Below are 27829 nucleotides of genomic sequence, written 5' to 3'. Positions count from 1 at the left end.
ATCATGAACACCATGATGGACATAAGGGTGTCCATATGTGCACTTGGCACCAGGACACCCTAGGCCGCAGGTTGGATGATCGATTTTGTCGTCGTTTCATCGGATCTGCGGCCGTATGTCTTGGACACTCGGGTGAAGAGAGGTGCGGAGCTGTCCACTGACCACTACCTGGTGGTGAGTTGGCTCCGGTGGTGGGGGAGGAAGCCGGTCAGATCTGGCAGGCCCAAACGTATAGTGAGGGTCTGCTGGGAACGTCTGGCGGAGTCCCCTGTGAGACGGAGCTTTAACTCTCATCTCTGGCAGAACTTCGAACACGTTCCGGGGGAGGTAGGGGACATTGAGTCTGAGTGGACCATGTTCCGTGCCTCAATTGCCGAGGCGGCTTATCGGAGCTGTGGCCGCAAAGGTTGTTGGTGCCTGTCGCAGCGGCAACCCTCGAACCCGTTGGTGGACGCCTTCGGTGAGCGATGCTGTCAAGGAGTCCTATCGGGCCTTTTTGGCCTGTGGGACTCCAGAAGCAGCTGATGGGTACTGGCGGGTGAAGCGGCATGTGGCTCAGGTGGTCGCTGAGGCAAAAACTTGGGCATGGGAGGAGTTTGGAGAGGCCATGGAGAAAGACTTCCGTACGGCTTCGAGGCGATTCTGGTCCACCATCCGGCGTCTCAGGAGGGGGAAGCAGTGCAGCACCAACACTGTTTATAGTGGGGGCGGTGTGCTGCTGACCCCGTCCCCTCAACTCGGGACGTTGTGGGCCGTTGGGCGGAATACTTCGAAGACCTCCTCAATCCCACCAACATGCCTTCTGTTGAGGAAGCTGAGCCTGGGGACTCTGGGTCGGGCTCTCCAATCTCTGGGGACAAGGTCGCCGAGGTGGTCAAAAAGCTCCTCGGTGGCAGGGCCCCGGGGGTGGATGAGATCCGCCCGGAGTTCCTTAAGGCTCTGGATGTTGTAGGGTTGTGTTGGCTCACGCGTCTCTGCAATATCGCATGGACATCGGGGGCAGTTCCCCTGGATTGGCAGACTGGGGTGGTGGTCCCCCTGTTCAAAAAGGGGGACTGGAGGGTGTGCTCCAATTACAGAGGGGTCACACTCTTAAGCCTCCCTGGTAAGGTCTATTCAGGGGTTCTGGAGAGGAGGGTCCGTCGGATAGTCGAACCACGGATTCAGGAAGAGCAGTGTGGTTTTCGTCCTGGTCGTGGAACACTGGACCAGCTCTACACCCTCAGCAGGGTCCTGGAGGGTTCTCTGTTGCCACTGATCAGAGGCAAACAATCTACATAAGTTACTTTTAATGGTTTTGATAACCTCATCAGAATAATGTTTCTGGTTGTCAGCAGCAGTGATACTGAACCAAAGAGGTGAAATTTTATCCTGTAAACCTTAAGAGGTTTACTAATGTCCCCTTCTGGCCACCACAGAAACCTCAGAAAGTCTCTGTCCTTTTCATCAACATAAACTTGATAAAACATTGCCTCAATGTCTGCCATAACAGTGATTGCTTCTTGGCGAAACCTTAACAGTACCCCAATCAGGGTGTTTGTTAAATCAGGACCTTGGAGATGTTTCTTGTTCAGAGAGGTTCCTTGAAATGAGGATGTGCAGTCAAACACCACCCTCAGTATGTTCTTTCGCTTATGGTAAACGCCATGATGCGGAATGTGCCAGACATGTCCATTCTCCCTAGTGACTTTGGTGCTGCTTGGCTGAAATATGTGGAATTTAGAGCCAAATGAATGGCAATGGCTTGCTATATTGTGTGGGCATGGGGAAGTCACCTTCCAGTGTAAACTTGTTGAGCTTTAAAGCAAGTAAGACCAATTTATCTGGTATCTGCCTCAGTATCATCTTGATTAGATCAAGGGAGTCAGAAATGGAACTTTCAAAGGAAAAAAACAGACTTCTTGTTCTGATAGGGTGTGCATTTATGTCATCATATGACCAAATAGTATCATTTGGCATACCACATGGATCACTCATTGTTTGGTATAAATCAGTCTTTCTTTATAGATTTTCCAAATTTATGGTATGAAGCTCAAAGTTAAGGCCTGGCCATGCCCCTTTAACATCCACAAAAACAAAAACAAAAAATTGATAATCATTACTCCCCAACACCTTAATGCAGTGGTTCTTAACCTTTTTTGAGGTACCAAATCCATCAAATTCATATGCGCACTCGCTGAACCCTTATGTAGTGATAAACAAAATTATTTTTTTCAAAATTCAAGACATAGGGGGTGACCCAATTAGAGTCTATTTGGGTCACCCGAAGATCACTAAGTCTTCTTCAAAGGTAGAGTCTCTGATAACAGTTCTTCAAAATATAGTCAGTGTTTTCAGTTGAGCTGACTGTCCAGGAACGACCCAAGGTATTTAAAATTTGCCACAATTTCAACAGGTTGACCATCGAGAGAAACTGGATCCACTTTAAGGTCTTGTTTAGATCATTTAATTAGCTCTACATTCTTAAGAGAATGAAAAATTAATAATAAATAAAGACTTTGCAGTATTCTGATTTAGTAATGTAATCCTTCTAGTGCAGGCTCCCAATCTGCCTCTGCGCGAAAGAACGCACACCTTTAATATGTCCTCAGACGCAGGCGGAGTGTCAGGGTCAGACATTGTTAATGATCACACAATCCCTTCACTTTCAAATAAGTTCATCCATAAACATCCTTTTTTGTTGCAATTCTTTTCCAAAATCCACAACTTTGCTTTCTGTGGCGATTGATTGTTTCTCTGCAGCGCAGCTGCACTTTCATTCATAAACTCAATCAGCTGATTTTACTCACTGCCCGCTGGCTGCTTTCTTTGTTCTTCTGTGAGTGATCGGCTGGATCCCACAACTTTGCGCTTTTCTTCAAGTCGTCGGTGAAGGTTTTTGTACTTGTTATGGCCACTCTTGCATCACAAAGGTCCAGAAAACAAAAATACCAGAGTAGTCCCTCAGGAGGAGGTTTTCGACTCATTCAAAAACAATAAAAAGCACTTGGGGAGACTTTTCCTGTTTCAAAGGAGTTTCTTTTGCTTATAAAAATAACAAAAAATAATCTCTGAGTTGACTTAAAATAAAACGTTAATTTGCGGTACAAAAACAATTTCACTCCTCACTCCTTCACCCAATAATCAGATCAGCTCCAACAGCTGCTTCTGCCTGTTAATCACTGCAGGAGGCTGACTGAGTAATTATGTTACCACCCCCATGCCACTAGAGGCAGTAGCAACCCCGAAAAGAATTTGGTACAGAATTTGGTAAAAACTGTGAGCTTTGCTGAAGTAATAAAAGACACAAGTTCAAATTCATGCTGAGAAGTGGAGCTTCTTCAATCAGTGCGGCAGAGGCTCCACTGAACCCCTGAGACCGACTGATCAAACCCCTGGGGTTCGAATGAACTCACGTTAAGAACCACTGCCTTAATGTCATATTGACCAAATTTGAAGATAGCTCAGAATCTGTAGGAGTTTGTTGAAGTTCGACATGTATGAAAAGTCAAAAATGCCAAAAAATTTGACCCAAAATGGCAACATTTCCTCCAAAAGGCTTTTTTTCTTGTTTCAGTGGGTCCTACCGATGTACCAAATTTCAGCTCTTTACGATTTGCCAGTTAACTTGAGTTTCAATAGTGTGTGTGCACTTAGCTTCTCAAAGCTAAGAGCGCAGCTTTGAGCTAAGCTGCTTATTTAATATTTATAATAATAAATAATAAATTTATTTATTACAATAAATTTATTATTATTTATTGTAATAAATTTTATTTAATTTATTGCAATAAATTAAATAAAAAAGTAAATACTGGTAAACTTCACTTTAAATTGCAATAAAATAAATTAAATGAAAAATACTCCATTAATCCCACAATGTAAAAAAATAAGTTAAAAATATTACATTTTTAAAGTTAAAGTTTAATTTCACCAATAAATTGCAAAACCTCTGACCGACCAATAGAGGGAGCTAGAGAGTGAGCAGATGGTGACGCACTGTTCCGGAACACCTAGCCTAATGGGGACTGCAATAATCTGTGTGACCACTAGGGGCGGTTCCCTTATACACACACACACATTTTGTCTTGGAATGGAATTCGTGGGGACTTCCTGGAAAACTTCACCAGGCATGTTTATACACCATTTTCTACTTGAAAATGGGGTTGTGCCGGTGGGGACCTCAAATTTGGTCCCCACGTGTCATCAGGTCCCCACGTGTATGCACAGAGTCAGGCTGAAGTCCCCACGCGGCAGGTAAAACAAGTACACACACACACACACACACACACACACACACACACACACACACACACACACACACACACACACGAGTTAAGATTATATCAGACAGGAAGGCTGTTCTTTCATACAATTACAGCTGTAGATACTAGTAGCTACAGTCAACTACATGGCCTGAATGGTAAAAGTATAATTATTGTGTACTAATTCATAGAAATGATCACTTTATTAAAATGTGCTAAAAAAATAGCTAAAAGTGTTACTGCTCTCATCAAACGATGCCTTCCTTATTACATTAACTCTCATTAACTCTGTTAATAAAGCCCACTGTCTCAGAGAGTTTTGATGACCTGCTTAAATGAAGCTAAAATTTCAAAGAATAAATGAAAGTCATAAATAAATTAGGGCTGAAACTAACAATTACTTTTGCAAAACGACTATTTTGACACTTAATCGGATTAAAAAAGGCCACACTCACGTTTTATTCATCCTTTTTTCATATAAAAGATTAGAAATATATGAAAAAAATGAAATTAAACAAAAAATTCCTTTTTTGAAATCAAAAAACAATTTTTTTTAGCCTAATATGCAATGACAGCATTCCTTTAGTGAATGCTTGATCAATAATAGCGAAGGATACATCTGTAACAAGAAACAATCTTCTAACATCAACATGTGAAAATCTCAGGGCTTTCTGCTAGGCTGACCTGGTGATTATTTTTTGGATTAATCAAATAATAAATAGATAGAAGAAGGTTCTTAATAGGATATTTATTTTACACAAAAGTGAACCTTAACAGGAGAACAAAATATTTAGAAATCACATGACAAGTCTCCAGTTGGACAGTGCTCAACACGTTACCACACTTAAAGGGGCAGCATTATGTATTTTCTAGGCACGTAGTGTCATTTTATAGCACTGTCAAGTAACTATGTTAATTTCAGTTGTTATAAAAATGCTTTATTTAAATCAAATATGACTTAAAAGAAATTTGACTTTGTAATTTAGTGCCTTGAAATTGAAACACTGTCTCTTTAAAAACTCCTGCTCTTTCTGAAACTCCGCCTTCAGGAAGTCATCACAACATGGCTCCTCTGTTAACCCTTTAACAATGTTTTTACCAGCGTTGCTCTGAGAAGCAGCAACCCTCCAGGTATGTTTTTGATGAAGGTATAACATTATGACATTATGAATAGCTCAAAAGTGAACTTTAGATACTCCTGTCCCTTAAACAGAAGTTGCAATCAAAGGTGGTCTGGATAATTAGCATTATTAGCAATCTAAATGCAAACATTCATGTGTAAAACAGAAATCTACTGTAATCTGAGGTGGCTCCCCTTAGGTAACAGAGTTATGATAGTTTGTCTTAGTTAAAAATGGACAGCAGTGTTATAATCAGGCTGGATAAATTAAAACCATTAAATATTTACAAAATTTTTTAATAAAAACTTGAATTAGACGATTTCAAACTGGTTTTTTAATCACATACAGGCTTGATTACAGTAAAACAGATTGAAATATGTTGAAAAGATTCCTTCAAAATATTACAGCTTATCTGGAAATATGTGGCCTGAGAGCCATCAGATCCAACAGAGACAGAAAATATTGTTCTTGTAGCTTCCTAACTTTGGAAGCTAGTTTTTGTACATGTTCTTTTTTTGTCATCACTAACTTGTTTTGTCCACTTTGTTTAGTCTGGCTCTTTTAATAATGTCTCTGTGTTTGAAAAGTGCTATAAAAACAACGTTTACAAGATTTGAAATTAAAACCATAAATCATAAAAATCGTGTAAACCGTGCAGACAACTCCTCATTAAAATCATTTTATGCAGGCTCACCAGGGATTGAATTATACAACAGCCCAAATTCAAGTTTCTCAAAACCACATTGCTGTTTTGAAATTCCCCAGAGCGGTTTACAAATCTGTCCAGGAGGAATGAATACCTGGTGAACCTTTTGCAGAGCCAACGGTAAGTTTTACAAACCAAGAACACAGATATCCTCTTGGATTTTATTTATCCCTTTATAAACAATAGCTGAGCTCCTGAGCACAGTTTATCGCTGCTCATGCGTCCTGCCCAGTGGCCACCGGTGTTTACATAACGTCCATGTCCGTCTGTCACCACTTAAAAGAAAAAAACTGCAAAGCAGCTTGTTAGGATTGATGAAACCCGGTAAAGGAGCCCCTCGCTCCTTCTTTCTGCTCAGGATGTTCCTCTTATCTCTCAGAAGCCTTCCTGCAGTGGAGACTTTGCTGACACTAAACAGAGCTTCAAACCTGACACAACGATTAAAGAATTTCGCTCTGTTGAAATAATGATCTTGTAGGACTTCTCTTTTAATGTGACGGCGTACTGAATTGCTAGGTATCTTATACACTTATTTGAAACATAAGGAACCGACAGCCACTCAGCTCCAGCGTTAACAGCTCTATTAAACACGTACATGCAATAATAAAAGACCAACTAAAAACATACAAATAGGAAGACTACTTAATTCCATACATTCTAGTTATGTCAAACTCAAATGCAACAATATTTAAAATTACAGTAACAACACACAAAGTATTAAGTGAAAATTTCCCATGTAAAATAAATAGCTTACTACTGGAGTAAAGATTAGAGGGCATGCCTGCATATCGAGGATCTTTAGCTATGTTCACAGAGGAGGCAGATGCAACCCAAATCTCTTTTGTTTTTCTTTTTTCCCCCCCAAATGTGACACATATTTAACTTCTTCACAGCTGTCTGAACGGCCCAATTCAGATCTTTTCACCTCACAAAAAAATCTGATTTGCGCCACTTCCATTAGTGGTACTAAATTGGACATGTATCCGATAGTTTTTGAAGTGTTTGCAGTCAGAACGGTCATGTCGCATGTTATCCAATTTTTATGTCATAAGAATCTAGACACAGTAAATCCGGACATAAGCGACACATTACAATTGAAATTCAGAAAGAGATGTGTGTCAGTGAAACACACTCTTGGCTCCGACTACAAATCCAAACAGACTTCTGTAAAGAAGCTGCAGCCAATGCTCCACAAAAGGCCTTTGCTGTTGGTTGTGCTTGACTTTTCTTGTTATGATCTAGTGACAATCCTGTCGGCTCTCATTGCTGAATAAACTTTAAAACTAATTCGTAGACGCCGGCGTCCATTATTACTTCCGTAAACAGTGCGCTGCTTTGTGACGTTTACTTTCTTCTTCTGCACATGCGAGTCGCTTCGGGGTTGTAAACCGTTCACACGCAGTTGGACTGTGGCCGCATTTCATTAGTAGTATACATGATCATGCAGAAAAAGAAAACTTGATTTCAGCAAAAAAAATAAAATAAAAAAAATATCGGAATTGAGCATCTAGACCTGCTGTGGGGAAGTAGCTTTAATCTTATAAGTGTGCTTTTGCACAGCAACAGATGGAAACTGCAGCTGTATTAAAGTTTTTTTGTTTTAAATATGAATAATTTCATAATCCTGCTTTTTCACTTCTGCAAAAAGCAGGACTGCTATTTGCAACTTAAGTAAAATGCAAAGAAAAAAAATTAAAAATAATTTAAAAATTTAAAAAATAATAAGCAGTGTAAGTAGAGCATGAGTTTTTAAGTACTTATAGTATCAGTTAGAGTTTACAAATAATGGTTTACCTCAGAGAAATACTTATGATGAGTACATCACACATCCTTTCAGTTTTCATAGCCACTCTTCATACTTCACGGCAACAGCTAGTACCAAATGCCCCACCGTGCAGGCTAATCTATATTATCAGCAACATAAAAAGGAATCTCGGCTATAGTTTGGAAAGCAAATGGGGCTGGTGATTAGTCATGATCTGATTATGTTCTGTTGAATTTTCCGTTGTGTGCTGACGTAAAACAACAGCGATCAGGAGGTCAAGTAAACTCAATCAGCCGTCCTAAAGTCAAGCTTTTCAAGAGCCACTAAGTGACTGCGCAGATAGCTACAAGCGAAGCAAACACGCAGTATAAACAGCAAGCCAAAATCCTAACACAGCAGGAGCCGAGCCGCAGTGAACAGATATCCAAACCCAGTGTGGGCTTATAGGACCTCAATCTGAATTGTAAACATCCACCACCATGACATGTTAGACAAACCTTCATCTTATTATTAGCACACATCTTGGACAAAAGAGAGGACTTGGAACGCCACAATTAGTAACAGTTGTTTAAGTGTAGCTTAGTGACAGCATTCTTTTTTTTGGCCTCAAATTCTTCAAAGGCATGCATCCTCCTCGCCAAGGATCTCTATAAGCACTGAGGAATTCTAAGTGGTTTTGTGTCTAACGTCCATCATCTCCTTAGTGCCACACTAATATCCAGCGACGGTGAGTGCATGTTATCACGTAAGCCTTCAGGAAAAGAGTTAAGAGATCTATTTTAAGACATTAAATTTGGTTCAGCAGCATAGACAATAAAATATTCAACAATTTATTTGGGGGGGAAAAAAGTTTTACTTGAGGTATATGGGTTTCGGTTTCAAAGTAAGCCGCAGTTTTGAAGTCACGTTTAAAACCACAAAAATGTTGTGTTGCACAGTTCTTCCAGTTTAAGCTATCTTTAATGAGGCGCCATATGCAGTGCAGCATTTTCTGAAACACACCAAAGTGTTAACGTAGGCATAAAGGCCTCATCCAAATGAAATTTTACTTTTTCAAAAACAGAAGAGTTTCCAACCATTTCTGCTCGCCGTCCACACAAATACGGCGTTTAAGGAGATATTAACTTTTTTTTTTTTTTTTTTTTAAAGGCTTCCAGAGTGAACATGTTGCCCTGGCGTATTCACATGTACAGCTAAAACACCTTATGTGAAACACCGACGTATGAGCCCAACCTCAAGCCTGACCTATAACCCCAAATGCTTCATACATAACAACAAGAGCAGAGGTGGATCATGTGTTTGTCTTTAAGTTTATTGGTTTTATAACCCAAAGTGACACAGAGAAGAAGCTCGACTTTATTACTTCACACCATAGACTCTACTCTGGTTCTGCTGTTTCAAATTCTGGTTGTCTTGTTGCGCTTACTCCTAACCCCACACGGCAATTTTATGTGTCATACCCAAAGTTTAGTGCCACCTACAGGCCTGGGGGAGTAAAAGGAGCATCTTAAGCTTTTCTATGAGATTTTTTTTTTTATGCTCTAGTAGCCTTTATTTGAAAGAGCTATGACAGAAAAGTAGGGTAATGACAGAGGGAAGACATGCAGTAACCAGGTCGGGAATCAAACCTGCGACGCCAGCGTCAAGCAACTAGGGCCTCCTTACGTGGGCTGTGCTTAACCCCTGCGCCACCACAGCACTCTGTTTCCTCTGAGTTTCTGTGTAGATGAAAACATTTCTAGAAATGTGTGGACAACTCGTTTTTGAAAAGAACATCCCCATGTAGACCGGGAGAAAATGACTAAACATGACAGAAAGGGAATTCCTTAGGAACACATTTTCAAAGTGTTAAGAAAAAGACAAAAGCAGTTTCTATGGAAACACCTCTGGTAGCAGAAAAATAGAGAACCCTAGAGATCAAAGGAGCGATAGGTATGGTAAAACAGCCAACATTGTTTTATATCTAATGTTTGTAACAAGAGTTATGACCATTCATATTTATTCCTCCTTCAAAAAAAAAAAATCTGTCTCTTCTGGTCAAAAAGGTTGTGATACACATGCTACAGCAGTGGATGGCAATGACATCTATACTACCCATATTAAAATTTAGAAGAGTGTTAGTGTGACTAAAGCAGTGCTTGGCTAAGGATTCTTTCGTAAATGTTGCAGCTTTGACACATTACCTTCTTCCACTTGGATCTGACGTTTTATGGAAACAGAATCAGAATAAAGCAAGACAGATGTGAAAAGAAGGCATAAAAACATCCCTCAGCGTGAGCAGAGAAAGTCTCCATGTCGTATTTAATCATGAGCAGATATCCAGTCCACATGAATGCGCCACAGTTTTATGTTTGTTCTTCTTGCAGACTTCTCTGCGTGATGATTAATACTACGGCTGCAAACCACACACACACACACACACACACACACACACACACACACACACACACACACACACACACACACACACACACACACACACACACACACACACAAAAAGAAAACAGTTAAATCCTTAACCTTGTAGGGGCTGAGATTTTGAGTAAACCTTCAGCTTTCATTCACAACTGAGTTGACTGGAATAATCAAATTTCCAGAGTCTTGTATGTACATGAGAATGTGAGCAAAGCCAACAAGCATCATCTGGTTCTGTAGAAACTGGAAGCTTACAGACAACTATGACCTACCAGCGTGTGTGAATTCCACCCTGTGACTAAAAATAGAACATCTGTTTCCCATAGCTTTTCCCACCACCAATGCATGGATATTTCTATGTGAGAAATTTCTTTTTAAAACCTGACACTTGGTGTGCCTCTTTTAAGCAAAGGCTAACATCTCCTCAGAACTGATAAAACTCTATCATGAACAAGCCCATTAGATGACAAACACAAACAAATCTAATGTTTCCAAAAATATTTCAATTTTTCATTCATATATTGACCAAAATAAAGCATTGTATTTAGAGGTTTCTACTATATCCCAAGCTCACGTCTACAGCCAACGGCAGTGCTGTTTGTTAAATCATTGTTGTAGAACTATGAGTAATGTGACCCTTGATTTCCTTTTCGTTCTCTAACAGTGTTTTCCCACAGTCGCTGAATAATACTGGAAGCAGAGCAAGTCAGACAGGCAGCCATAATACCAACTCATCCTACTTGATCCACTAATCATTAATAACCAAGCTGATATGATACACATACTTAATAGTTTTATAATGTCTCTTGTTTTTTTTTTTACATGAAAGCTTTTAATGGAAGTGGTGTAATATCTTCTCCGGCAGACGCTGGCACGGCCATCCAGAGAGGTTGTGCTTTGACAGTTGGTGAGTAAGCACACTTCACCCGGGGTGAACCACACAATCAAAACACAACACCTCAGAAGAGAAGTATAATCGTCTCTTAAGTGTCCCGGGTCCTTTCCGTTTTGACCTTTAAAGCCGAGAACAGACAAAGTGCTGGAAAATGTCACATCCGCTTCACTACAGTCATCATAGAGAGGCCTTTAAGTCTTCGCTCTTACTTGTTCTCCAGGGCTTGCTTTTTTTTTTTTTTTTTTTTTTTTGGAAATGTGGAACATTTTTACAGGGAGAAAAAAAGAGAGAAAAAAGTTGTGAGTATGTGAGTATCATGCATACTAATGAAGTGTAAGTGAGAAAGCTATTAGTATTTCATCCTGTAAATATTCAGTTGATTTTGACACCAGGGGTGGTGTTGATGTTTGAGGGGGGGTCCCGCACTGCTTTCATGTTCAGTTTAAGTTTTGTGCAAAAATGAAAAAAAAAATCTCTAAATAATATTGTGGAACAATAATTCTATCAATAATAAAGTATTTCTGAAACAGCAACTGCTGCAGCTAGGCAGCCCTCCAATAAGACACTGAGAGAATTAAATAGCTATAGAAAATGGATGAAGAAAGATGGACCTGCTCAGTTGTGGCCTGGTTGTCACTAAACTTTGTATCCTGAAATTGTGGAAATCCGACTTGCCTCCTCAGTGATGCTCACAAAGTTTTATGTGAGCATAAAACTCACACATGGTGTACTATTTTGTTTTTTTGTTGCTTTAATGTTTTCCTATTTCTTTCATTATTATACTTTTCTTTAAGCTGTCGTGATTTACAAACATTGCAGTCTTCAATATAGTCACAGCTGCATTTTTAGTATTTATTATTGTACTTCTTCTGTTTTTGCCCGTTTTTTCTTTCATGATTCATCATGTGGTAGTCTCTTTTGTCCTTGTGTAACATGCATGTTAAAATTAAAAATATATAAAGATAAAGCTGAGAAACGGATTAATAAAAAAGAAGGACTTCCTTGAGCGCAGGTGTTTTACTCTGTGATGTTTTTGGAGTGTAATTAATTAGCCGTGAACTTTTTCTTTTCACGTGTTTTCACAGCTAGTATCACATCTGCAAAGTGTTTCCAGGATTATTTATTTTCTTTTTTGTTACAAATTTATGATGGGGATAGGTTTAAAAAGTTGCATCACATGAAATTACATTTATTAAGATCTGTTTTTATGGGGAAAAAAAAGTCCAATATTTGTATTATTTGGGCTTTAATTCATCTAGAGAGAAACCTTTTTTTTTTTTTTTTTACTAAATAATTGACTAGTCTTCTGGATTTAAAAAAAAAACTCCAGCATTTTCATCTTCAGTTACTTAACACTAGATAAGAGAGTCGGAAGAACAGAGAAAGTAAAAATGGCCGACTGCCTCCCCAGGTGCCTGCCTCTTCTCATATCTCAGAGTATATTTCCTACTTCATCTCCTTCTTTCTCTTTCTTTCTGTCTGTGGAAATAAATCAACAGTTACATAAATTGCCTTCAAGTTAACTTTCCACCAGTGTTACAAGAGACTCCCTGTAGCACTAAACGGGATGTTTGAGAAAAATCGTTCATATGGCTCAGCTCAGCTTGTGTGTGTGTGTGTGTGTGTTTGGCCAGCCTCTTTAAACCGATGCAGCCATAAATGCATCACTCAGATATCAACGTTGGTGTGTGGGCTCCTCTTCTGGAACATCGGGAGGCAAAGGTGCTGACTTTTTCCATGACATAACAACCTTAAATCAATCGAGAACTAATGCGGAACACACACACAACACACACACACAAGGCGACTCCCCAGGCCAAAGAGATAGCTTTTGCACTCATAATGACAGATGAGAAACACACTCAGTGATATGTATATGTAAAAAGCCAGAGTCAACAATGCTCGCCCATCTGTTACAACACACACACACACGCACACAAATACACACACACACACACACACACACACACATACACACACAGACCCGCACACACATAGTGAGGTGATGGGGTTGATCTCTGTGCAAAGTTCAGGTCCTAATAACTTTAGAGCAGATTAAAAAAGGCAACAGCACAGAAAACAGTTAAACAAATAACAATGAGTTATTACATAACTCAGTTGTCTGCTAAAGCATTTTATTTACTTTCAATCCCGGGTGGTGGAGCAAAGTAGAGGTAGCTTTTTAAACTCTTTACTTTCTGATTTTTTAAATTATTTATTTATTTTTTACTTTTAAGGCTGTTTGTGGAGTAATTATTTTTTAAATTATTGTTACAACCATAATTGAACAGATAAATCTTTTATCATATTTTATAATATATATGTATATTTTTAAATACAATCAAAAATGTTTTAGTCTTATGGGATAGATTTAGGTTCTGAAATACAAAATCTACTCAATATTTTTTATATGCGTACTTGTTGCATCTAGACTTTTGTACACTTTTAAGTCTGTTCTGGTGTAAAAGGAAACAGTGTTTAAGACATATTGATAGAAATCATGTGGATGAATTCAGGCAGATTAGATCATTAGAAACTCTCAAGTTCAACAATCTGATGATTCACCCTGACTAGGTGATGACAAAGCTGCAAAGGGTCAGTACACCTCTGGACGAAATTCAAATCAGATAGCTCACCATTTTACTCTTCTGCTTTGAAATGATTTATGAGCCTTGTCTACACCTGTATATCCTGCAGCTGACCGGTGACACAACCCACAGGTCATCACCACATCACTCCCTTTCCCCGTGAAGTTGGCTTCCACTAACATGAGTCAGCTGATGCGAGCCTGTGAAGGGAATGTATCAGACCGATCAACGTCTGGTGTAGAGCCAAGATATCAGTCAAACTTAGTTCAGCTGCGCTTCCACAAAGATTTTCATGGCCTTTTTAACTCCATGGTGGATTGAGTCAAACCAGACACAAAGTTATCCATACTAAAATAAATTCAGGTGGAATCACAAAGCTTCACCTCTCCTCTAGTTTTGTGTTTCTTTTGGTGCACTGCAGCTCGCTTCTTCCTTTTTCTTTTTAACCTCTGTCAAGCTCTCTTACAAAGAGGGTGATAAAAATGATTTTGCTTTGATGCATCTGACAAACACAATTCACAAAAGTTTTATCATTACAGAAACTTGTAAGTAATTTTCTTCTGTTTTTTTTCCTTTCATTTTATGTATTCCTGCAAAGTGGCAGTGTGAAAATGTATGCTAGAATCACTGCAGTACATCCTGCTTGAGATAAACTAGTTACTGCTGCACACCAAGAAGACAACTGCAAAAGAAAATCAAATAGTAAGTAAGTTGAACTGCTTCAGCTTCACATCCGGCATTAAATTCTGAATTTTTAATGATGCTATTCAAAACTATGCTGGTGACCTTGGGATACCGCCCAGCCCTAATGATCTTAGAACAACTGTGAACATTCTGCCTACATTGTGATCCTGCATCTTGCACCATTCATGGAGTTTTTGTTCCACAACATAAGCGTCTTGTAAAATCTACAGTGGCTTGTCATTTTGAGACGTTTCAGATCCTTAAAGTAAATTTAATATCAGGCTAAACAACAAAATGTAGGTTTCATTCTTTAAAGTAAAATTCTATCAAAACAAACATGGTCCAGTCTGAAAATTAAAATTTAGCTGTTTGAAAATAATTATGAATGATAAAGTTTGATTTACCACATTTTGTTTGGAGCAGCCACAACTTGAATCAAGATGTCTTTAGAACAGAAGTAGGCTGATGTTCTAAAGTTGTTCACACTCAAGCATGATGCTGCAGAGTGCTTTCCTCCTTAGAAATAAAACCTGAAGGAGAACTCCCAGCTATCAGACTGTGACCCTCAGCTCTCACACACTCGGGTTATGCAGTAAGTTAATGATCTGAGGCACACCAGTAAGTGTACCTCTGAATAGCTTAAAAAAGGAAACAACCCAAAAACTAATAAAAGTTTTAGAGCAGCCTAGTCAAAGTCTTGACAGGCATGAGATTTAGATACTGTGGTGTGAAAGACTTTAAGATGTGGCAGAATCAAAACCGTTGTGTTTAGAATAGTGGGCCAGCGTTCTCCCAGAGTGAGATTCATTGGCTGTTATCTCCCAGCTTGGATGGCAGATGTTGTTGCCAAAGTTTGGAGCAACCGGTTATTGTCAGGTTTGTTAAACCTTTTTCCCCACAGGGCAGCAATACTTTTACATGGCTTTTCCCCCCTCTATAAATGGAATTAACATTTCAAAACTGCTGTTTGCTTTCATACAGGTTGTCTTTGACTAAAATCAAAATTTGTTTGATGAGCTGATGTATTTTATTTATATTATTTTACGTGTTACATAAAAGAAAAAAACAAAAAAAACAAAACAAAAAAACCCTCAAGAAATCTTGAAATCTTTATCTTTTCCATTACTGCACTTTCTCATCTACAAAGCCTTGACAGTGCATTTCAAACTTTAGCCTGAAAGAATTTTGCGAAGTACTGATTGGCTCTATTAATTGTATTTCTTTGCAAAACACCAAAAATTAAACCTTTCCCCTAAAGCTGAAAGCATTTATTTAACTCAACGTTTTTTTTGCTGTTTGTTTTTTTGCCAGACCATTATCTAATCTGGTACGTTTCACTGACAAATGCGCCATTTAGGGTATTATGTCACCATGACATTTCTCTTAAATCCAAGCCATAAATCCTGATGTAATCAACAAATGCTAATTTTTGTCCTTATCTTCTCAACAGCAGTGGACATTTAATTAGATGGGCTGGCAGATATCTGCGGCTTTAAGACTTCAGATTGTGTCACAGAGAGCTGTTACATGCCACTGGCAGGTCTCCACATCATTAAGTAAGAGGAGGGAGGCTCTGCTGAGCAGCAGAGGAGCAGCTGAGGAGCTGAAAAGAAGCAGTGACAGAGAAGGTGGAAAAAACACACCAGAAATTATTTATTCTACAGATTATCGGACCCCTTCGGTCTATTTGAGCCAAATATAAGAAAAAGCTTGACCTACCGATTTTGATATTGGGCCGATACCATTTTTTTGTGTGAAAATTTGCTAGAAATAGTGACAAAGTCAGTCATTTTCAGACCTTCTAGTAGGTAAATGCTATTGGTGGATAACATTGGTTTCTTGTGTAAGGATCAGCCGGTCTCTAACATCCCAAAACGAACAAAATCAGTACCAATTTATCAGTGCAGCTCTAATTTATACTTTATTTGAAAGCATACATGCTAAGGCCAATAAGAGAGTCTCACACTATGATGATACTATAACATGACTACACCAAATCAAGGTATGTAGTTTAAGTTCCAACAACAATATCCATCCATCCATCCATCCATCCATCCATCCATCCATCCATCCATCCATCCATCCATCCATCCATCCATCCATCCATCCATCCATCCATCCATCCATCCATCCATCCATCCATCCATCCATCCATCCATCCGGTTGCCAGTCCATTGCGAATCAAATAGTAAGTATTGTTGTTTATATATAAACAACAATATATAAACTGCAAAACTAACTGTAAAACAATGTAGAACAAAAATGCAACATATTCCCAACTGGAGATAAAATAACATAATATTATGTAAAATAATAAAAGGTCTCGACTGAAAACAAAACTTTTTTTTGTCAATTCTGAGTGATTAAAATCAAGATCTGGGTCACTTTTATTGAAATGAATATGGCCAAGTTTAATAATTTCATGAAAAGCAGATCAGGGAGCAGTAAAGCCTGCTGGGTAGATGTGGTCCCAGCAGAAAATAAAAAAATTACAAAAAATGGATGATCTGTGTTGTAGCCAACACTTTATATTTTAGATTTTAATTTGTCTGTGATAATTTTACCCAGAAAAAAAAAAAGAATAAAAAAAATAGGAAGTCTCCATTTGCATTAACGAGGGGTAATTTGTATTGTGTTGAATTGGAGTCATGGGCCGCACAAAATCAGTCCGGGTTGCTCTGTGCAGTCTGAAAACAACTACACGAGGCTGACTGTGGCAGGTACTAGTTTAGCCTTTGAATCATGATGTTGTATATATTTGTGATCAGAAATATTTTTAAACAGTAGCATTTGTCATTCCTTTCAGATAGCCGACTAATGCAGCAACATGTGGGGTAGGGGCGCTGTAAAATTAATTTCTGCTTCATACAGCTGGATGATTCTATATGTAGGCCTGTCGAAATAAGCAATAAATCAATTAATGGCATGATAAATTAAAGCTTGAACATTTTCACCTACATTATTTAGCGGTTTTCGCTTTTCTCTCTCTTCCTACTAAAAATTGGATGATAAAAATCTTCAGTCTGGTGCTTTGGTCTAAGCTATTTCCTTTTTTGAAGGATAATTTTGTCCTTTGAGATTTCATATTTAGTTGTTGTTTCTGTTTTGTTTATTTATTTGGGTATTTAAAATGTCTTCCGGTTCTAGTGTTAAATGTTCATTAGAATTTAAAGCTCATTAATTTTTGAGAATGTGTTCTTGCATTACAATGTTATTATATTACTTGAAAAAAAATATTATTGTTTACTGCAAAAACCTTTGGGACAATGTATTGTCAAATTTGCTACCGTGACAGGCCTATCTCCTAACTCCATGACTTTCTCTGTTATCCCAGTACAAAGAGGAGACTAAACCATATGAGGGAGTTTTGAAACCTTGGTGTTATTTGATACCGGCTATGATAACCGGGGGGAAGAAACAAGAAAATTCCCTCAAATATTTCTGTAAAAAAAAATTTTCCTGACATATTTGTTGGGAAAAAAAAAAATCTCAGATAAGTGTGTGAGATTGCAAGGAAGCCAAATGCATGTGTGTTTTTGAGGCGGCTGAGGCTTTCCCACCTCATTGCAGGGGGCAGGTGGCAGCTGCTCCCCCCCCCCCCACACCCCCATTCCGACTCTCTGGCAGTCAGCGCCAGCAGCTCCCAGCCTACACTGTTGCCTCTAACATTAGCAACGCTCGGGGAGGAGAAGCCATGTGGCGCTACACATCACGACACCCGCACAGTCCTCCTAATGTTCACTCTCTCCTTCCTCCTCTCCTCTGTGATGCACTCACTTCCTGTTGGGGGTTTGAAAACAGATGTAGCTATGTTTGTTGATGTGAAGGAACGCTGACGGAAGGGTGGGGGTCTCCTTTAAGCCGCCCCCCCAACACACACATCACATAGCGTTTTTTGCTATCACTCAAATGTCAGGTTTAGCTATGAACGTGGAGGGCTGACTGAAAAAAACAAAAAGAGTTTCACAATTCACAACTTCCCTTCTACACAAGTATGCAACTGACACAACCAGTGAACCCCTTCTTTACCCAGGCAGACCCTGGCTACTAACGCACACATTATCCAACACTCAGAGACAAAATGTAGGTCCTTACCTCACTTTGTAGCCGACCAAAAGCTGTTCAGCAGCCCATCACACAGAAATTTCACTAAAGACTAAGTTTGCGGCAACAGCAGCAGGAGGAACAGAAGAAGCAACAGGAGAGAACAGCGGACAGCGCTGGAGAAAACAATGAAAGAGAGGAGGAGGGAGGGGGACAGAACACCCGAAGTGGGGGAGGCGAGAAGGAGCGACTGACTGGGCGACTGAAGCAGAGCTAACGGTAACTGACAGACTCCCGGACTGAGCTGGAGGTTTATTCAAAGCCCACAAACTAACTCGTTTCTCAGCCTGCCTCCCCGGTCTGACGTCAGCGTCGTCACATGACCGCGCTCTAGTATGTGGATGTGTGTGTGTGTGTGTGTGTTGGGAGGGTGTTTTAAAGTAGATGTGAGAGAGAGAGAGAGAGAGACAGAGGGAAAAGACAGAAAAGCAGAAGCCCGTGTTGCTGTAGCAACAGGGCACACTGCACCTCAATGATTTCAACAGGTCATCGGAGATACGAGAACAGATCTTCAGAGGGACGTTCACTTTGACTGACAAAGTGAAACGGTGGACGTTGTCTAAGCTTCCCATCGTTTGCTGAGCTCCACCACAAGATCAGTAACTAAACTGGAAAATGTTGAGCTCAATGGCATTTATTGAACACAATCAGATGTGAAAACGTGTCTGCAGGATTTACCTGAGCTAACCCAGCGCTCTGCGTTGCTTTGGTCTGTCTGGGGCTTTTGTTCCTTTGTGAGACTGGTCATGTTTTACCCCCACTGCACATACCTCAGAGACCCTCCACGTCCCCTCCTACACCCACCGAAGCAGTGAGCACCAACAGCTTTCGTCTGCTTCCATTCATTTCAGCAGCATCTGTCGGCCTGTTGAATGGGACAAAGTGGGGCCCAGGTTCGGCAGTGGGTGGGGCGGGGGAGTTAGGACTAGCCTGGAGAAAGCAACCACCCCCCCACCGGTGGAGTGGGGTGAGTAAGAGTATGCCGGAGTGGGCGAATCAGGGAGAAGATGCAGAGTAGTGGTGGAAATTGACAGAGAGAGGATCAGTTATTTAATAATGTCTGCAGCTACAATAAAAATGATTAGAAAGATCCCGCTGACGAGTCAATCAGACGCAAGGAAGACAGCGGTAGGCACAAAGCAGAGAGGGATGATGACAGAAAGTGAAATGATGCTCAGGTATTTTTAAACTAACGTTTGTCTCTTCTGAAATCACAACGTCTCCACCATTTTCCTTATCTTTATTTGCCATTTGCACACATACTGCGTCTGTTATACATTCATACAACATGTCTTGATGCTCAACTCAGATTTTTTTTTTAGCTGAAATCCATTTTTCTTTTTTTGCATGGCCGTTCACACTATTAATTAAACATGACTGAACCAGACTTCTGTGTGAACGGTTTATGGCCCCAAAGCGATCTGCATGCACAGAAGAAGAACGTAGACATCACATCTCACAGCAGTGCATTGTTTACGCAAGTAATAATAGATCGATCCAAACATTATTCAGTAATTGGAGCTGACAATATTGACACAAGATCATAGCAAGATGAAGGAAGCTAATAAAAAATGAAATCACACCTAGTAGCAGAGATCTTTTGTGGAGCACCGGCTGCAGCTTCTGTAGAGAAGTCTGGGTAACACTTTATTTGAAGGGGGTTGAATAAGACTGACATGACACTGTCATAAACACCTGTTATGAACATAAATAAGCCTTCATGAATATTTATGACTGTTGTCATAAAGTGTCATTCGGTAAATTATGACACTTTTAATACAAAGTTGACATTATTCAAAATGTCTTTGTTATGACAACTTGACATTAACCAAGAAATCATTACTGTTTAAACTTTACCTTTAATAACATAAAGTTACCTAATTTTTAAAGTGCAATCAGTAATACTTTTATAACAAATTTATATCAGTAAGTTGTTCAGGAAAAGTGAGATAAAGATTGCATTCGCTGTGTGAACGAAGCGAATGCGATCAGTCAGTGATCCAACTTTGACCACTGAAAAAAAAATAAATAAAAAATAATAAAAACAGGGCAAAGTTTAAATTTCAATGCTTAAAAATTTGTAAGATGGAAGCTCAAAGGAAACAAAATAGTAATACATAGGAATTTTTTTTTAAAAACCACAGGCAAATAAAAATATAGGTGTGGACTTCAATCGTAGTTATGGTCCATGGCTAAATATGTTTTCGTGATTCAGAGGCTGACATATAGAGCTGAAACCCGATTCGCTAATATTTAATGAAATCCAAGCATATCTTTGCGATACTGATACTACATATAATAATATTGTGATATCTTTGCAATATATTGGTTTAGGTCTACTAGAGACTTCTCTAAATAAAAGAATTACAGCACAATCACAGCATGAAGGCTAAAACAATACAGAATTCCTGGCTGTATTGTCAGGAATACAGTCAGGAAGTTCTTCTTAAAATTCTTTAAGAGGAACTTAAATAGGTTCAAATCATCATTGACTGGTGAAAGTTATACAAAACCCAGAGATCAGATATCTGACATAAATTGGTGCAACACTGGTAAAACTAAATATATAGATTCTATTGAAGAGTTACATGACACACAGTCATTCCTTTCTTTATTTCATTTATTTGTTTAACCTATTTTTGTTAATGGAGAGGGAGTGGCGGATAACTAAAGCTCGTAGACTGGAGAAAAATGACAAACATAAATGTTGAAGCAAACCACAGAGATTACATAAAAAGGACTTCCATGGAGTTGTGCGTGTGTGTGTGCGTGTGTTTTAGCGTTTGCAAGTGTGCTAGGATGTAGGGTGGGTAGCAGGCACAAGAAGGAATTCCTTCCTCAAAACACTCAGGAAGTAGCAGCAAGGGCGGAAGTGAAAACAACTTTCCTTCCAAGGCAAAATCCATTGGAAGTTCTTCCTCTGGATGCTAAGAAAAACAACCGATACACAATGGCTGAGTGTTTGAAACCTAAATAACTCCACTTCTGACTGCAGTGTTACTAAAATCAGATGAAGGAATGATTAAAGGATGGATTAAAAATAACCAATGAAGCCAAATCAAATAGTAACAAGAAATGCAGCCTTTGCTGCATGAGTGGCAAGACTCTATTGGTCACACTTGATTGACGCTGGGAAGTCAGATTGAAATTTAAAAAAGCAACATTTGTAGTAGAAAGCTGGGATTATATTCCCTACATCTGGATTTCAGGGATTAGGATGCAACAAATCATAAACTGGATAATCAGCTACCAGGGACGAAAAGGCAACAACGGGGCAACAGGGTCTGAGCGGCAGAATAATCAAGTGACACACACACACAGAGTCCTGTTTTCATATCTTGTGGGGACTTTCCATTGACTTCCATTCATTTTCTACAACCTAGCTCTAACAATAACCTTCACATGCCTAACCCTAACCAAAAGTCAATTCACATCTTAGGCCTAAACCTAACCCCTAACCCAAAAACAACAATTCCCTTATGGGGACCAAGGAAATGTCTCCACAAGGAGCAGTGGTCCCCACAACAGAAATAGATCCCCACATGGATATAAGAACATGGTTCTCACACACATGCACACATATACGTATGCTCGAGTTACATTCGATCTGTCCTTTTGTTGTGAAAGTATTGTTGAACCTCTCTGCAGCCACCAGAGGTCCATAGCGTCTGCTCTCATCTTTCATTCTACTTAACCCAGTCCTGTTCTCTGCTTAGCATCGGCAGACCTCTGTCCTCTCCACAGAAGGGAAACCTTCAGGTCCGTGCTTGCTTTGCACATAAGTACCCTGACATAAACTCAATTAGGCCTTAATCCAAATAAATCGCTGCCATGTAAACAGCTTTTCTGATTAAGTAAGTCTGAGGAAGCTTAAATTCCAAGTAAACAATTATCGAATGGGCCAATCGTGGTCACTTCCTAGACATGCAACCATGTATGCTGGTTTATTAGTATTTTGTGGGGCACTGCTGCATTACTGCCATGCCCTAAACACAAGAGAAGCTGGGGAAACATAGACTCTAACAAGACTGTCTATTGTGGGAAGTTGACAGGAACAGGAAGGAAATATCCAACACAGAGCTCATACAAAGACCGTAATAGGAATATTGTTTTACTCATAATAAATTACATACTTATTCCCAGGGATGTTATTTATTTTGTTTGTTTAGTTTTATCCTAACTAGTTCCTTGGTGTATGGCATAGAATTTCATTTCAGTTAGCAGATTTTGAGCTAATTCATACCAAGATCCTTTTAAATGGAAAACAAGAAGACGTTACAAAAGATAAAATTGACACAATTTGAACAACACAGTTATGGAAGTGCTGTAGTTTGTGCTCAAACTACAGCACTGTACCCAGCTGTGTCTCAGATATTGAAGCATATCTGGGGATCAAGATATGCTGCAATTTCTTAGTCCCCAAGATATTGGGGACCAATGTCACATGTTGGTCATGTGACAGTGATGCAGCAAGGGATAGTGGGGAATTTAACTGAAACAAAGAAGCAGTGGTGAAGACAGCAGGGCGGTCACGTTGTTGTCAAAAGGATAACAACTAATATATAATATATACAATATAGGTAAGTATTGGTTTTCAGCCATAACAGTAATATTTATATTGGATATCGATATAGTAGGTGCTTCCCTACTTAAAAATGAAAGTGATACTGACTAAATAATCATCCCACCAGTAAGGGGCACTTATGGAGCACTGAATTTTCTAAAATACAACAAAAAAATAAAGCGAGGCAGTAATGTGGTGGTGAGAGCAAAAAGTGCCTATTCCTGATGCAACAGAACAACATGATTGTGAAAATCTTGATCGCATACTTCAAAGTTGCGACAGTTTCACAAAATCTTCTTCATTTCTTTACATTTAGTCCGAAATATGTCATATTTCAATATTCCAGCATCGAATATGGCACAGTGTGACAGCATGCTTTACTCAACCGAAACTTAACATCTTAACCACAATTTTTACTCAACAAAACTTTGCCTGAAGCCATCATGTCTCGTAACATTACAGTGTCTGAAGAACCTCAAACACTGAAGAGTCGCCCAACATTAAGAGCAGGGAAGTCAAACCTCAGGCTTCGAGGGCCGGAGTCCTGCAACATTTTAGATGTGTCTTTGGTTTAACACACCTGAATCAAACAGTTGAATCACCACCTCAGCATGCAGTCAAGTTCTCCAAAGTCCTGCTGAGGACCTGATTATTTGACTCGGGTGTTTTGAAGCAGAGAGACATCTAAAAGTTGTAAGCAAACTGTCTGTTGAAGACTGGAGTTTGGACCCTGTGATTAAAAGGTACTGGTGGATCAACTCCAGAGTATTTCTGTCATCGCACACAAGTACAATTTGCAAAAGAAAAAGCAAAGAGGAGCCTGGTGTTTCACAATAAATGTGTAGCACTTTCCTGTGGATGCCAGTTATATACTCAGAAACCATCTCAAACTTGGCTGGTAGCCTGGGGACTTCATTCAGCTCCCACATACCATATGGCTGCAAATATATCACAGCTTAATGCCAAAAGGAATCTGTGTGACTGCACTCTGCTTTATCCTACAGCAGCTGGAGTCAACGGCACAAACAGCAGGCTGAACTCAGCTGATCTCAGAGCTTTCATCAGTGGAAGTGGTTAAATTCACAAATCACTGGGATGAGTAGACAAATCTCCTCCTGGTGTGTTATGTAACAGCAGCGCAAGGGGTGGGCGAGCTGATGCACCTCTCTGAACAGGCTAATCCAACACACCGCTCTGGGTGCCAACACCAGTGACGACAGCATCTTGGAGCTCTACGGTATTGTGTAATGTTATAGCTACTTTAACAGCACATGGATTTCTAACTTTAAAAACAGTACACTAAAAGAAACAAATGCAGTAGGTTGACAGAAGTTCAGGGGAAGAACATACATGGTATTTCCTTTCAAGAAAATCATAAATAAACGGCATTAGCAAGGATGAAGAAAAGCAGCATCAAAGCATTTGGCACAAAATATTTCTGTTATATCCCTGGAAACAAAAATTGCTGCTGAGCTGCTCCTGGCCATTCATAGATCTGAAGTGCATAAGGTGATACGTTGCAGACGTAACTTTGAAAAATATAAATGCCGCTGCAGGACAACAAATTAGCATCGACTTATCTCGTAACTGCAAAGAAAGTCCAACTGTATTTATTTATTATTAGAAAAAGTAGAAACCAGTTGAAAACATTGTCTTTATGTAACTGTAGTCAGAAGGTTTGACATAACGTGTTGCTTTCTTGATGTGTATGCAGCATTTACAGATAATCGTCCCTCTGTGGTTATTTTCAATTTCAACATGAAATGTTCTATGTTGTCTTCCAGCATGGTAAGCGACATGCTAACCATGTGTTAAATATTACAAAAATTGGGGATGTTCACAATCAGCAGAAATGTCAAAACTTGCCTCCTACTGGCAGGAACTGTGCCATCATCTCCAGAAGAGTAGCAAGTGTCTGATGCTGCTGTCCATTTTATTATGTTGTTTGATATGATGGCCTTTCTGATTAATAAGTCCAGTACCTGTGAACTTGAATTATTTTTCCTTTCTGTGGATGTTCTACTTGTGTTCAGTCCGTTAAAACAATGACCACTGTTTCTCTTGACTGAATCTTTAATGTTCCTTCTCTGGAAGTTTCTCTTAGCTAAATAATTAAAACAGATTTGGTTTCTGTTATTACTCAGAAGAGTCACATTTCTTTTTTTTTTTTTTTATAAAGACATATTTAAGAAACGAAAACTATTCAGTATAGAATGATGGACTTTGACTTTTATATTCAGCTTGTCTTACTTCAAGCTGGCCCTGAAGCTAAAAAAAGGAGTGCTTTTTTTTTTTTACAAAGACAGTAGAGGTTTTATGAATTTCAAACTGTGCTTAAAATGATTTTGATTTAGCAAATTACTATTCAGTCCAAGTTAGTTAGAGTATTTTTTCATTTTCAACTTGCAATAAAAAATAACCTGTGAACTAGCCCTTTAACTTAGCATTCCTAGGAAGCTACAAAGTAGATTTCAACAGAAAATACAGGCTGGGAAGTTGAGACACATAAGTTCCATTTTACTTTACAACCTACTAGATGGTGTTTGCAAAGCAGCCAGTCAAGGAGCACCATTCAGTTTTCTTGGCACTGACTGACTGTTCTCACTGATAGCATAGATAAGACCATGGATGTTAGCTTCTGAGGTAGTGCCAAGATGGTTTCCACTATGTGTATTAATACATTTTAGGGTATATTTGGTGTTTAAACTGTTAAAGTAGGTAATTATAAGTATTATACAGGGGGATCATCAATTATTCACAAATCAAACTATTTGCAGGTAGTTTTGATCTCTCCTTGTTGTGATCCACTGTATACAGCATGTCACATTAATGTGGTTTGTCACCGTCTTAAGTTTTAGAAACTGAAAAATCAAAAATTTTAACAGCTGTGCGCTTTGTTGGAGGATCCTTCAATGCACAATTCAACTCATTCTTCCTTCAAAATAAAGAGTTTGAAACAGAAGTTCAACATAGAGTCAAACTTTAAGTGTTCACCTTCGTACCTGGAGCTCAAGATAACATCCTATAACCTGAACAAACTATATGACACGATGACAGCAACCAGATAGCACTTCACCAGACAGATTTCACTTTGATGAAAAATAGTGTGGCATTTTAATTAGTCATGGACTCATGTCATGAAATCTTACAAGCCAGAATTAGATCAAAGTTTGACCTGAATGGAGTTCAGTGAAGGTTTTCAGCTTCGGACAGACTGAACAGTGTCACTAATCTCCTGACAGCCACGTTCAGTAATTCTATTACATGAGGATGAGTCAGCCTTTGATGTGAATCCAGAGTTGGGCGAAGAATATTATTTACCTAACATTTGAATGTATCCCGTTAATAGTTAACAAGGTAGATGGTGAAGAAACAGGAAATTGGAGGAAAGAAAAAATAATGAGAAAAAACAGGTTTGTTACACAAGCTGCAAACTGTCATAAGAGTTATTCAACAACATTACAGCCCACTCCATCCCCAGTGATTCAGTAACTATAAACAGAAGGCAAAAGACAAGACTGATGACCAGTCTGTCTCTTTCCATTTTCTTTTTCTTTTTCCTTTTGACAGATGGCCGGCTGGATGCAGCAAGAGGATTAACCAGAGCCCACAGTCTCAGTCTCCTTCTTATCAGAGAGCAGCAGGTTGAGAATCAGGAGCAAAGGGAGATGCATCATCGCCTCGCCTATGAGTCACCCTGCGGTCCCCTCCTCTGTCTTACCCATGCACTTCTAAGCAAAGAATATGGACAAATATAGCGCCGGCAACACACATGCAAACACACTCCTACACCTGCATCAATAACGGTCAGACAGAAATAGAGTCATTGTCCCTGCGTGTTAGAGACTACGTCCAGGGGTGGTGAGGATGGACAGATGTTGCTGCAGTTTAGCTGATACTTTTACTGTCTTAGAGTTAGGACGTTTCAATTTGGAAAAGATGTCAGTGTAGCATATGTATGTTAAAGATTACGTAAGAAATGTGTCAAAAACGATTAGATTATAAAATAAACTATGATGACAGTCTTCACACCAGCCCTGTTCAGTCTGCTTTAATCAAACTCCAGTCTGTTTCTGTAGAAAGCCCAGTTCGCTCAGGGAGGTGTGAATGCTTAATCGAACTCTGATGTGGACCAAAAGAACCTCGGTTTCTGTTCGGATGAAGAGAACTCTGGTTAGGGTTCAATGCGAAGGGGACCAGAGACTGCTCCAAAAGCAGGAAGCAGACCGCAGCAAGGAGCAATCTGGGTAAGTATAGCCTAGGCCTGAGTCTAGTAATGGTGGGAGAAATAGATTCTGGTCTTTTACCAGAGACAAAATAGGAAATCCTACAACGGCTAAAATCCGACTGCACTCCATTTATGTTCACATTTTCTGAAGAAGTAACTCAGTGCACACTTCTTCAGATGGTTTTTGTGGTTTTCTTCAGTGGTATTTGGTGCAGCACCACGATAGGCTATAGCGGGAACAGGTTGCTTAAAGGGTTTGGTTCATTTGATGCAGTGCAGTGTGAAAGTGAACCTCGCCAGCTGAAAATGGAACAAATGTTGCAATTTTGGCCCCCAATCAAACTGAGTCTACCAAACTATCATGTATGAAAATGCCACTGCACCACCACAATCATAATAAGATTTAAATACCAGCTCTTTGAATAATCTTTTTGAAAAACCAACAAATCTCTAAAGAGACTCAGTTCTCAGTGTGTAACACCTGATTTACACCTGATCTACCTTTTTTCACTCAGTGA

The 27829-nt window shown here is 39.4% G+C and overlaps 1 protein-coding gene across 9 annotated transcripts in view; it reads right to left on the bottom strand.

The window, feature by feature from the left end:
• The window catches only part of ncalda (neurocalcin delta a), an 81647-nt gene that overhangs the window by 34799 nt on the left and 19019 nt on the right, over positions 1-27829 (bottom strand). Inside the window, exon 1 of one of the 9 annotated variants that reach the window (XM_015009403.2) lies at positions 18511-18803. The exons of 7 other annotated variants lie outside the window; for them this stretch is intronic. The gene's annotated coding sequence lies outside the window, so the exon portion shown is untranslated. Of the gene's footprint in view, positions 1-18510; positions 18804-27829 lie in introns of those variants that run through there. One more of the 9 variants, XM_015009397.2, reaches the window with a different exon arrangement.

Source organism: Poecilia mexicana, unplaced genomic scaffold, assembly GCF_051168715.1.
Source record: "Poecilia mexicana isolate PSO_F unplaced genomic scaffold, ASM5116871v1 scaffold_6, whole genome shotgun sequence".
Classification (NCBI taxonomy): Eukaryota; Metazoa; Chordata; class Actinopteri; order Cyprinodontiformes; family Poeciliidae; genus Poecilia; species Poecilia mexicana.
The sequence above is the reverse complement of the archived record's forward strand: the minus strand, read 5'-3'. Positions and strand labels throughout refer to the sequence as shown.